Raw genomic sequence first — 13,587 nt, forward strand, 5'->3', positions numbered from 1 at the left:
ACAGTTTGAGGAATGCTGGGTTACAGCGTAGCCTGTGTCAACTAACAGGGAACATGGGTATCAGGGAATGTCTTTACATAGTGGTAAAGAGAAATTTTAAATGATGGGAAGAAGCTGTCTAGGGACACTAGGGCAAAGTTCCTGTACAGGCCCCTTCGTTCATCTTCTGATGGTAAATGTCAGCAAAAGCAATTTTCAGTCTTTTTCATCTCATGGCACGCTAAGAAGGAGGGAAAATTGTCAAGGTATACCATGTTTCTGGATGTGGTGGGCTCACATCCTCTAGTAGCCCTAGTAATAAATGAACGCACTCTTGCGAAATACCAGCAAACTGTTTCCAGCATACATGCTGCAGCACTCTGGTTGAAAATTGCTAGTAAATGAGCATCATGACTGTCACTGGTACTGATATTTCAGCATTTTTTTCTGGCTTGGTGGCCCTCAGGCCAGTTCTTAACAGGGCCAACCCCCAACAACTCCCCTGGGAAGAATCCTCCTAGAACTCCCTCAGTTCACAAAATGCTTGGACATGTGCCATCCATTAAGCTTTAGGAACGGCTTCTCTGTAAAAAGGTAACTAACCACAATACTTCCTAATCTGAACAGCATCTTCCATCACTTTTATGCAGGCATCAGATTTCCACCCAAAGCTCCGCACGGAAACGGATTGGCCAAAAACAAGATAATCTTGTTTCTGTGTAAAGACAGCAGGTTCCATTAATAAAAGACAGAGCTAGTATTACCGACCTCTGCTGTGCTGACAAGCAAAGGAGACTTCAAAAAGATGAATTTCCCCCACAGACATACACAGCGTAGACTTAACCTATTGAGGACTGATGGGGAGCTCGTGCGTAATAAGCCCGCCAGCTGCTTAGACAGTGATAAGGAACTTCTTCTACTTTCTGCTTGAGCGTTTGGAGATAGCCTGTTGTATTCCAAATCAAGTAGGTTGTACAACACTTTCTTGCACATGTAGGCCCAGGGGAATTAATTTGACTATGGAGAAACTGTGTAAGAAGCCTGCAAATCTTGTCCATATGTGTTCAACATACTCACACAAAATCTCTCATTCTCTTTACGCATGCGCACACACACTGCTGTATACATGTGCACAAATCTCTCTCTCTCTCTCTCTCTCTCTCTCCAATGTTTAACTGGTCATCAATTCATTCATCCCCAGTTAATGGAGCAGAAGATGGAAAAAGAGGTTAATATTTATATAATATTTTATAGTAGTTACAAATTATTAAGCACCTTGTTCATCTCTCAAACAGGAAAGAATGCCTTACATGTACTCATCACCTAAAAGCAAAGAAGCAAAGCATTTTCAGAATGCATGCTTTCTTCATTTGCAAAATGTATGTGAATGGACAGCCCATCCCTAAATGTGGCAGCGCCAGAGGGGGAATGACGCTAAAGCTGTTACCACTGCATCCTGCAGCACCGCGACAGCAGCCAGAGGTCTCCTTGGGGTAAGGGGACTTTTGTCCTCTTCCCCCGTGGGAAAGCTCTAAGGTCCACAGTGGAGCTTCTCAAGTCTGCATTGGCTATTTTGCAGACTTGCAAAATTCAGAAGGCCCGACACGGAGTTTAGGATCTGGTGAGCAGAGATCTGCCAGTCCTGCCCACCTCCTGGCCACATTCCACCAGCAGCCTGCCCCCCCGCCCCAAAATGCCTTCCCTTGCTCCAAAGCTCTCACGGCTTCCCAGAGCTCTCACTAGCTCTGGGCTGTGACTGGCCAGCACTGGGCTCAGTGCCGACTGGAGATCAGTGCCAGACTGGCACATCTCCGGATTGGGGCCTTAACCCACAGATTAATCAATTAACACCTCACATGCTCAACTAAGTTTATGAAAACTGAGTGGCAACCTGAATATATACATTGCATTGCATCATCCAGGTGTGTGGTACACAGAGTTAAAAGACAAGGTCCCTGCCTCAAGGGGCTGGCAACCTAGATACTGAATCAAGAAAGGCAACAGATGAGGGTAGAAGGGTCTCAGGTAAGCAGGAGAAGCAGGTGCAATTGGGTATGAAAAGGCAGCAGAATTGTGTCAGACCCAAGGCTCTGCTGCATTCTTCCTTCATTTCCCCATCTGACTCTTGGGGCTCATAGACCGGCCACAGTGTTCAACTCAGGGTGGTGTCCAATTTTGCCACCCCAACACCCAGGCCTTTTGTCAATAGAACCATCCCTCTCCCCCCCCCCCAATCAGAGTCCATATCCTCTCTTACCGGACCTGGCAAAATGTTTAGAACAGAGCTAAAGAGCAGCTGCCCTGCCAAAGACCTATCTCTAGCTGCAAAGATACACACAGCAAAGACACACATATCGTGAGAAGGAATCAGATTACACAGAACTTGACTTTATGATTGTACTCAGGTGTGGATTAACCTCTGGTACTTATTGAGAACTCAGACCACTTTTCTGCGGCAGTTACAGACTTCTTATGCCCAATAGTCTTATCCGCTTCACAACACCCACTATAGTGGGACTTACTTCTGAGTAACATGTGTAGGATTGTGCTCTCAAGCTTCAGTGGCTATAAAGGTTGAGCTATAAAGGTTATTTGGCCATAGCCCTCCCACTAAGTAGCAGATTATTTAACCTTGATGTCTAATCTGGTCACGTCAGTTTCATGACCCATCAAAAATTGGGTCAGAACCCACGGACCCACAGCTTAGGAACCACTGTTATAGAGAATTTGTGCTTTGGGGTGGGTGATCAGGCACTTAGCCCATTTTTGTCCAGCCCACAGGCATATACATTTGGTCGCTGTTGCATATATGCAACATTGGGCAGAAATGGCTTAAGGGGAGTTGCAGAACAGAAAGTGCATACTCAGGATCAAAGTGGTCCCAGTAGTCAGCCAACAGTTGTTTGGGCAAGTTTGTGGAATACTTTGGGATCTCCCATGCAGCACACTGACAAGCGCAGTGCAGGCTTCAACACCTGAAACATCTAGGGTAAGATTGATAATTAATACATGCAAGTTTCTAGAACAGGGGTCTGTGAACCCCAGTCCTCAGCTCACTTCCGGCCCTTGACACCATGTTAAGATATATGATGCAGCCCTGGGACTGAAAAGTTGGGAGACCCCTGTTCTAGAACATGCAAGTTTCAACTCTGCATTGGAATTTGGATTGAGTTAGGTACAGACTATCTATTTCCAGTTCTATTTTGGCCCATTTCCCTTGGCTAGGCAGCTCCATAGGGGTATTGCATCTAACACCCTTCAGGGGCTGAATTAAGCCTGTAAGATAATTCCCTGAATTTTGAGTTTCCAAACTGAAGACTGTTGGGGAACTGGCAACATCTTCCCACTATGCCCTCATTCCATCTAGCCTGATGAAGAACTCTGTAGGACTCCAAAGCTTGCTCTTCGACAACTCGCTATTTTTTGGCTGGTTCTAATAAAGGAATGACCCTAGTTTGGACTGATCTGATCTAAGGTGATTCTGTCTCCAACTCCACAAAACTCAAGTCTCTACTATTTGTTCCTTCTTGTTTTGAACATGACTGGTCTTAAAATGGATATTTATTAATTTTGTTATTTATTTCCACATTTTGTATGGCTCTTCCTCCAAGGAGGTACCTAGTTCCTCCCATCCTTTTGTCCTCACAACAACCCTGCAAGGTAGGTGAGACTAAGAGATAGTGACTGGCCCAAGGTCACCCAGGCAGCTTCATGGCTGAGTGGGGATCTGAACATAGCTCTTCCAGGTCTAAGTCCAACTCCAGAACTAGTACAACATGCTCACCCTGTCACCAAAGATCTAGGGTGGCTTAGGAGTAGAAATAAAGCAAGACAATACCATTAAAAACAAATCACAGGGAGTAACTCATCAACCGTAAGATTCATAAAAGCACATCAAATTCTGTTTGACACTGTACTTAGTGTATGGATTTAAGGACATCCATTTTGCATTGAAATGCATACAGATACAATTTTGTTTGGTCCTAACAGTAGCAAATCTGAACAGGATGCCTCACATCGACATACACTGAGGATGAAATATATACTGTGTAAATTTAAATAAACGTTACATATGCTAACCGACTCAGTGTGGAATTGCATTTTAATGCAAATCAGGAGTCGTGCTTTGAAATGTGACACTGCCAGTGGGACTAGGAGAGCTTTTCAAAAAAGAAAAAAGGAAAGGAATTGTGGAGATCACCTGCTCGACAGACTATACGTACACAATCCATGTCACCCATTTAAGTAAATTAGGGTTGGAGGCTGGAAGGCAGCACAACAGAACTCAGGCGGCTTTGAAAGGCCTGCAAAGAAACTCTTAGGTGTGAGCGACAAGGTGACAGAAATACGAGCATGTAACGGGAAGAGAAAAACAACAGGAAGGGGTAGAATATGCAGTGGGTCGGATGTGTAACCTTATCTGACATGTGCTTGCTGGATGGTTTTCCTGTTCAACTCTTTGGTGACTCATGCAGTTTCAATGCTAAGAAATGGCTCTTTCTATCATCGGGTGCGCTGCCTTCCTCCTTCTGCTCGAAACGTCATAGAGCCACAGTGACAAGTTATTAAACGTTAGTTGATCGGGCCAAACCAGATTCTCAGTGCCCCCACTGTGTGTGCATGGCTGAAACACCTCAGTCACAATCCTGCCTCCACTTTGCTTGGGTCTGTTTCTGCCTGGAGCTTGGAACAGACCTTGTCCCAGTTACTCTCTCTCAGTCTAACTTACCTCATAGGGTTGTTGTGAGGTCAAATGGAGGGGTAGAGCTAGGTACACCACCCTGAGTCCCTTGAAGGAAGGGTATAAAAAGGCGAAAAATTAATAAAATAAACAAGATTGGTTGCTGGTTCAATGATTTCCTTCAACCTGCTTCTGAGGGCAGATGGCTGTGAGAATTTGAAAAGGGAGACTGTGGCTCAGTGTCAGAGCACATCCTTTGCATGCAGAACTTCCCAGATTCAGTCGCTGGCAACATCTACAGCAGTGATTTTCAACATTTTTCATCTCACAGCACACTGACAAGGCACTAAAATGGGTCAAGGCACACCACCAAGGTTTTTGCCAATTGACAAGGCACACCATGCTGCCAGTGGGGGCTGACATCTCCCATTGGCCCTATTAATAAATGACCTTCCCCCAAATTCCTGTGGCACACCTGTGGACCACTCGCGGCACACCAGTGTGCCACAGCACAGTGGTTGAAAATGGCTGATCTACAGGCTGGGCTAGGAAAGACCCCTGTCTGCAATCCTGGATTGCAGTCTTATATAACATTACAGCCTTTTCTTCTTTCCAGACTAATTCCTTGCTTTTGTACAGTGTTCTTTGTCTTAGCTACAAGTTCCTTCGTGGAAAGGTGGCTGTACAAGGCTACATGGGACAGGTACCACACCAGAAAAGAGCAAGTGGTGCCCACTAGAGGGCAGGCCAATGACATCATCAGCCCACACTGAGCATTGAAAGGAGATAGGATGTAGGTCAGTGGTGGAGGAGATGCTTTGCAGCCAGAATGCCCTAGGGTCAATGTCCAGCATCTCTAGGTAGGATTGAAAAGACCTTTGTTTGAACCTCCGGAGAACTGAAGTAAGCCAATACAAACTCAGCTAGATCAGCTTCCTATGTCCCTCTCAGCCACACAGACTGATGTAACAATACAGTAAATGCACACAAACATTCCTTTCCCTAATCCTTCTAACCACAGTCCTAAGTTGTAGGTAGTTCAGAAGGCATGGCTATAGTCTGAACAGGCTGCCCATCACCATCCTTTGCCATAAAATGGGAAGGTAATTTAAAAAAATAAAAAAGGAGCTTCCATACCAAGTCAGTCACTTGGGTCAGTATTGCTCAGGCACTAGCTCTCTAGGGTTTCAGATAGGTGCATGCAATACCCCGACCAGAATGTCAGTATTCAAACCAGAATTCTTCATTGCAGGGAAAAATATGATTCCCAGGGCCACTCCCAGTTGGGTTGCACGCAACTGCTTTGCAGGATGTGGTTATGCATACCCTGTGAGCTAGGGCCTGACACTTGTGCTTGACACATTTTCTGTCATATGTCCACAACATTTCATGAGCTCTTACAATGCATCTACTTTTTTAAAGTTATTGAAAGGCAAAGTATTGATGAATAGCCGTTGTTTATGACCAAATTCAGTAATTCTGCAAGGTGTCCAAGTTACAACGTGGTGGCCAATACCTGCAAACTACTTTAGGGGACTTATGCTCCTGTTATCATTTGAACATCTTGTTATCATGTTATCATCTTAACATCTTCCAAGTTCTGTTGCCAACCTCGGACCCACATCTAGGAAGGCTTCTACCTCTTTTTCAAACTTGCCTTGACCCTATCTTATCGGTGCTACAGTTGCAGAGTTTCATTTGCAGAACAACCTTCCCCATGCCCCTACCATGTTTTCAGCATTTCCTAAATGTGCACCTAGTTCAAATAAGCTCCCCGGTTCATATTTTCCCATAAACATTTATCAATCTGACATGACGAGTCTGGGCCCCTCTTAATATCCTTTGGCAACGTGAACAGCTGGCCTAAAGCACAGTTGTCTCCAATTATGCCCACAGATCAGGCTGGGTAAATTCAGCTTTTGCGGTACTGGTTTAGGCTAAATTTGATCCCATTTGACTAATCTCCTGAAACCTACAGGATGCTTAAGGAACCCATTACCTTGCAAGGCTGAGGGAAACTGGGCGTTTTCCTGATTTGATTTTGACCTGCAAAAGGTGCTCATCAATTCTGCCATGAATTAGAAGTTTGTGGCTTACAGGCTTCTTAACAGCACACACCAACCATGTGTCACTTCACTGTGTAAAGTGCTTGTGTCTGGAATTCATTAAGTCAGCCTTTCTTTCTTTTTTTGTAAGCGATCACATTGCCTCCTCTCCACTAAATGCTGCCCATCTGATAATTGCCTAAAACTGAAGCACTGGAAACTAGGGCTTCCTATTTTATAGGCATATGTCATTTTGAAGTCATCTGCATGTTTATTAAACCGGTGGGAATGATACTTCTTCACCACTTTTCTTGCTGTTGTCTTATTGTTCCTTGATCAGCTTTTTATAGACAACAGTGTTTCTTCTCTCTCTCTCTCTCTCTCTGCGTTTTAAGGAGGAAAAGATAAGAAAGCCAATGGTTTTAAATTACTTCCGATTTTCTAAGGAAATGTTATTGTCATCTGGTTTCTACTTTTGATATTCTGGAACTAGACCTTTTGGCAAGCAGAGAGGAGGCTGCCACTGATGGCCAACCCATTCATGAGGCCAACTAAGACAGTTGCCTCAGGGAGGACATTGGTAAGGGACACCTGCCTCTATCCTCACTGCCTAGATCCAAAAACAAAGAGCAGAACAGAGCCATATAGGAAATACAGAGGAGAGCAGAGTAGTAGGCTAGAAGGTCTCAGCACTCTCACTCAGTGGTTCCCAAATTGTGAGCAGTGGCTCCCTGGGAAGCTGGGGAATCCTGGTAAAAAACCCTTTGCCCTCTGCAATGTATGGGATTGTAGCCCTAATGGGGAGCCACAGGAAATGGCTCAGTAGCATAAGAGAACTGCAGCTCTAGCCCATCACTCTTCTCCCTTCAACATTTTATTAACAGTATTAACAGTATTTATATACCGCTTTTCTAGGAGGGGGGCCTGTGTCCCTGGGTAAGGGGAGTGCTGAGAGGTCTTGGGCGCTGTATCAAGTGCTCCCATCTTTCCCCTTTAATGTGCAACATCAGTTACCCCATGGCATGGACACATAATGTCATGAATGTCACTTCATTTCCCATCAGTACTAAACAATGATATGGAGGGGGCCCTGAAAATGTACAAACTAGCATTGTCACACCACAGGGTAAGGAATAGAATGTGCTATGGGTAGGGAAGAAAGAATGGGTATGGTTAAAGGCATGTTATGCAGCAGCCAAGCACGTTTGGGTACAGTCAGGGCTTGGACCCCTGAGAAATGTACATACGTAGCTGTGAACTTTTATCATAGAAGAACGATGGGACAGAGAAACAAGAACCATGTGGACACGCCGTGTTCAGTTGCAGTTATAACGTGTAGGCAACCAAATTGATGCTTCCCTACTGTTTTTCTTAGGATCCCTGGAGGCTATCACAATATTTTGTGCACTGCAGACTTTTCCCACGCAATCTCTCTTACAGCCCAATCAAAGATCCCTTTTGCAGGCCTGTTGCAAACGAGTAGCAGCGGTCTATCACCATCCCCAGGCCAGTCCCAGCTGCTACTGCAAAGCAGTGGTAGGACTGGAGCCATACTGCCTCAGGCTGCATCAGCCTTGGTAAGTTGGCTGGGGTGGGGAGGGGAAGGATAGGGGTGGATCTGGTGACACTGGCCTACACCAGAATCCTATCCCCTTCCCATCACTTGGGCCCTCCCCTTTTCTCTCCTTTGTCTTACGCCAGCTATATAGATGGAGTCCCATAGGCCATTAGGAGGCCTACGGAGAAGTAAATATTTTCCTTACCTCTTGCAGGCCTTCTGATTCTTCCCCTCCCCCCCCCTGCTTGCAGCATACGTCTCTGTGACATGGCTGCAGGCTACAGAGCGGCAGGGGACAGGATTGGACTGTTAGATGATTCCAATGGGCCTCAGACTCGCTTCCTCCTAAGTGCGTGGCAAAACTAAGTGCCTTGATGGATCTTCTCCAAAATAAACCTACTTTCAAACACACACAGAGCCATACTTCTATATAGCACAGGCAAGTGCAAGTCTGATCGTGGAAGTCACAGCTCTAGAGTTAGTCATTTCTCATTCAGGGAAGCAAAGGCTGAGATTATTATTATAACTAACATTAGAATAATGCTTTCCCACCAAAAAGTAGTTCACAAAGTGGTTTCTATAGCTAAACAAAGAACAATAAGTGTGTGTGTATGCTTGTGTTCATAGTTGTTTTGTTTGTCACTTGGGTGCGGAATGCTAAACAATGGTCTTGGAACAACCAGTAATTTTCTGTAGTATTAATTAATTGACAATAAAGCCATTTGTACACCCATTTTTTGTACACCCATTTTGAGGCCCACACACCCTATGCATGGGATGAAATTGTAAACCCTCATCCCAAGTGACACACCTCCCTCAACCCACAGGTTAGGTTTCACCTGTTTGCTTTTCATCCTTTCCAACCTGGCTGGCAGCAATTCTACCTGTTAACCACAAGGTCAGTGCAAAACAGTTGGCACCATGATGGCTTTCAATCAAACCAGATCAAGACCATAACCATAGAACAGAATGCTTCCTTTCAAGACATGCAACTGTTTTGATCAAGGAAACAAAACTGGTTTCAATGAACATTAGCTCCAGGGCTATTGTTCAGTGCCTGATACTATTGACCCCTCCCTTTTTTTCCTGCTTTTTAAATCTGAACCAGATGCATCATGTCATATATTGACTCTACTATAATAATTATTCTAATAGAAAATATTTATATACAATTTTACAAACGTGGGCTATACAGCCTTTGGAACCGCAACAGAAGGCATCTATCTCCGGACCAGATCAGACAGAAAGCTCTTCAACCTCTCCAGACTGAGAGCAAAGTTCCAAAGTCCAGCTGAAATGTCTGCGTGACTTCCTCTTTGCCAACGATGCAGCTGTCACTACCCACTCTGCCAAAGATCTCCAGCAGCTCATGGATCGTTTTAGCAAGGCCTGCCAAGATTTTGGACTGATGATCAGCCTAAAAAAAACACAGGTCATGGTTCAGGACGTGGACTCACCTCCCTGCATTACAATCTCTGCGCATGAACTGGAGGTTGTCCATGACTTTGTGTACCTTGGCTCAATGATCTCCGACACTCTTTCTCTCGATACCGAACTAAACAAACGCATCGGTAAAGCAGCTACCACATTTTCCAGACTCACAAAGAGAGTCTGGTCCAAAAAGAAGCTGACAGAACATACCAAGATCCAGGTCTACAGAGCTTGCGTCCTGAGTACACTTCTGTACTGCAGCAAGTCATGGACTCTTCGCTCACAACAGGAGAGGAAACTGAACGCTTTCCACATGCGCTGCCTCCGACGCATTCTCGGCATCACCTGGCAGGACAAAGTTCCAAACAACACAGTCCTGGAACGTGCTGGAATCCCTAGCATGTATGCACTGCTGAAACAGAGACGCCTGCGTTGGCTCGGTCATGTCGTGAGAATGGATGATGGCCAGATCCCAAAGGATCTCCTCTATGGAGAACTCCTGCAAGGAAAACGCCCTACAGGTAGACCACAGCTGCGACACAAGGACATCTGCAAGAGGGATCTGAAGGCCTTAGGAGTGGACCTCAACAAGTGGGAAACCCTGGCCTCTGAGCGGCCCGCTTGGAGGCAGGCTGTGCAGCATGGCCTTTCCCAGTTTGAAGAGACACTTGGCCAACAGTCTGAGGCTAAGAGGCAAAGAAGGAAGGCCCACAGCCAGGGAGACAGACCAGGGACAAACTGCACTTGCTCCCGGTGTGGAAGGGATTGTCACTCCCGAATTGTCCTTTTCAGCCACACTAGACGATGTTCCAAAACCACCTTTCAGAGCGCGATACCATAGTCTCTCGAGACTGAAGGTTGCCAACTAACGGGCTATACAGCTAAGCAAATGGAGAAAAATGAATCCCCCTGTTCCAATCTAACAAAGATGCAAAAGTGACACTGAGTGACACAAAAGCAAACGGCAACTGGGGGGGAAAGATGCTATGTTGGAATGAAAAGGGACCATTGATCTCTCCCTGTTAGATATACTAAAGTAGCCACATAAAAGGTGCCTCTTAGTTCAGTAACTCGAGGCTAACATAATGGTGACATGATGTTCCAGGCTGTGGAAACATCACCATAGGGCAGTGGTTCTCAAGCGTTTAGAGTCAGGACCCACTTTTTAGAATGAAATCTGTCAGGACCCACCGGAAGTGATGTCAGGATCAGAAACGACATTATCAAGCAGGGAAATTTTTAACAAGCCTAGTCTGGAATTCTACCCACACTTACCCAGGAGTGACTAAAATTGTTAAAAGCATATACATAGTAGCCTGTTAAAAGTACAGATCTGTCACATTTCCCCAAATACAGTCACATACCAGTCTAATATATTAAAAATAAAATATTGAAATGAATGGGGACCCACCTGGTCTGGGTGGAGGAGAAGGAAGATAGAAAAGATCTCAATATGTTCTCAAGGGGGGAGTCCTTGTGGAAATGCCACACTGACCTTGTACTGTGACACATAATGATGAAATCAAGAAGGGCTGAATGCTGAGGGATATTTATATTGGGATGGGGAGCACAATTTCAAATAACAGGGTGTGTTGTCCTTGAGGCACATGAGCCTTACCACACTGAAGAAAGCACTAAAAATAGTGACCAGGAGAGTGAAGGGGTGGATACAAAGCAGATCAAATCAGAAAGCAGTGGAGGCTTGGAAGCATTTGCTTAGCTTTAATTCCACAAATTTGAGGGTGGCGGTAATAATGGTCTTTATAAGGCCAAGTGCTTCAGAGAAGCATGAAAATTGAAAATGCACCAAAACGAATGCTTTGCGAAAACAGTTGGTGAAATGCTTTCGGCTTGTGAATAACAGTGGTCTTTCGCTTCTGATAATGAGTGACAATTGCGTCCTAATGCTGTCTCATTGATTTCTGCTCCAGTTCAGCCCCCATGCTGGGCTCAGCCTGGGTATCAAAATACAACTATCAGCTCTCTATGGGAAAATATTCGTACGGAATCGGCAGACCTTTAAGGAAGGATGTTAATGGAACCAAAAGGACAAATGGCTTCCTGCCATTGACTCGAAAGAGCGACAGAATGAAGCATCGGATCTGCGCTAACACATCTGATTTATTGGAAATTTATTCTAGGTTTTTAGAAAGTTCAAAGCAGGATGAGGTGAAAGGAATCTATTTTCATCGCTCTGTTCACAGACAGCAACATTGGGGATGCTCATGTCAGCTGCCTTTTAAAAAAATAAATAAATAAATAGGGCAAAATCAACAGAGAGGTTTAACAATGGCTGCAGCCGATAGGAAGGATGTGGCAGGACATGGGTCCCTCTGAGGCCTTAGCCCCTCAGCCCATTTCCAACCAGGCCCCACAGTCTCACTGCCTTGTTTAAATGCTCTTAGTGTGTGTTGCTGAAATTGTCATTCTTCATGTGCAAGCCCCCTTCCTCAGGGTCTCTAGAACCTCAATCTCTTTGTGAGGGATGAACGCTTATCATTGCTAGTGCACATGTCAAGGATGCTGGAGGATGGACACACAGACATCATGTGGTGCACAGCGTGCCATTTCACACATGCAACTGCTACAGATTTTGAAGCTGGCTGATATTTTGAATAATGCTAACACTAAATTGTAGGGCAATTGTGTTATTCTACTTTTTTAACCCAATGGGGAGAGTGAACAGCACACAACTGTACATGCTCTACTAATTTAAAAAACACAGTGGGCAGAGTACAGTCTTCAGTAATGGGTAATAATGTCAGTGGAGGGTTGGATTTCTCAGGCATTGCTATGAAAAGAGGAATCTTACAAGTATTTCTCTAATGGGCCTAATAACAGGGAAGCTGGGACCCACCATGGTTGGCAACCTTCAGTCTCAAAAGACTATGGTATAAGCCTACAGCACCCGGTATTCCCAGGCGGTCTCCCATCCAAGTACTAACCAGGCCTGACCCTGCTTAGCTTCCGAGATCAGATGAGATCAGGCATGTGCAGGGTAACAGTTGCTGCCAATGGGAGACTATTTTCCCATCTTTTGGCCAGAGGTGGAACTTCAGCAGTATATATTAAAGATCAGTCTAAGTTACACGTTCTTGAGGTTGGACTGATTGCTGAGAGTGCAGGCTGAATCAACCCCTGTTTCTTCTCGGTAAGTCCTTTGACTTGTAAGGCAGAACCAATGATAGAGGGAAGGATTCGCTCTTGAGATATCACGCTCTTGAAATAGCTCCCCCCCCCCCAACTAATCTTACTTCCTAAACCCAAGTTACAGATGCAGGAAACACACCTTGAAATGCTGGTCAAAAGCACTCTAGATTAACAGTTCTCCATTTGCATAACTCTGAATTTAATATAGCATTTCCCCTCTGCTCAATCCACCTCTCCCTCCCCAAATTGCACTTATTTGATGAAACACAAAATCCTTTAAAAGGGTTTCCTGTCCTAAACCAATTTGTAAAGCTGGAGTGTTTTTTTCTTTAAAAGAAAAAAAATATAAAACATTAGAGAAATTAAAGACATAGGCAGATAATTAGATTAATTATTCATATCTTCCAAGTCTCTAATTCTAATATATAACAAAAAGATTAAACAACCACTCAAAGGATTAGGCAAAAAGTCAAGCGGCAGCAACATATCTACATTACCTTGCTATGCAAACTGGAAAGAAAAAAATCAACTAATTAATTCAAAGTTTCACTCAAAATGAATTGGATGTTCTTTCACAATCAACTTGGGACGCTGTACAGACATTCCAATAAGGTTCCCTTGACATAAAGAGAGAATCCACAGACTTTCTGTGTCCCAAACCTGCAAGTTTATTACAATAGCTCAGTTTCTGGAGGAGAAATTAAGTCTCAGAATAAACTTTGGAAATAAAAAACCTAATTATT

At 44.5% G+C, this 13,587-nt stretch overlaps 1 protein-coding gene and 1 pseudogene across 1 annotated transcript in view; both read right to left on the bottom strand.

Annotated features, from left to right (window-relative positions):
* WWOX (WW domain containing oxidoreductase) overlaps positions 1-13,587 on the bottom strand; it is a 670,666-nt gene that overhangs the window by 136,731 nt on the left and 520,348 nt on the right. The window lies entirely within an intron of this gene.
* Positions 12,591-12,707, bottom strand: LOC136660989 (5S ribosomal RNA; annotated as a pseudogene).

The sequence above is a fragment of the Tiliqua scincoides genome, chromosome 9 (genome assembly GCF_035046505.1).
Source record: "Tiliqua scincoides isolate rTilSci1 chromosome 9, rTilSci1.hap2, whole genome shotgun sequence".
Taxonomy (NCBI): Eukaryota; Metazoa; Chordata; class Lepidosauria; order Squamata; family Scincidae; genus Tiliqua; species Tiliqua scincoides.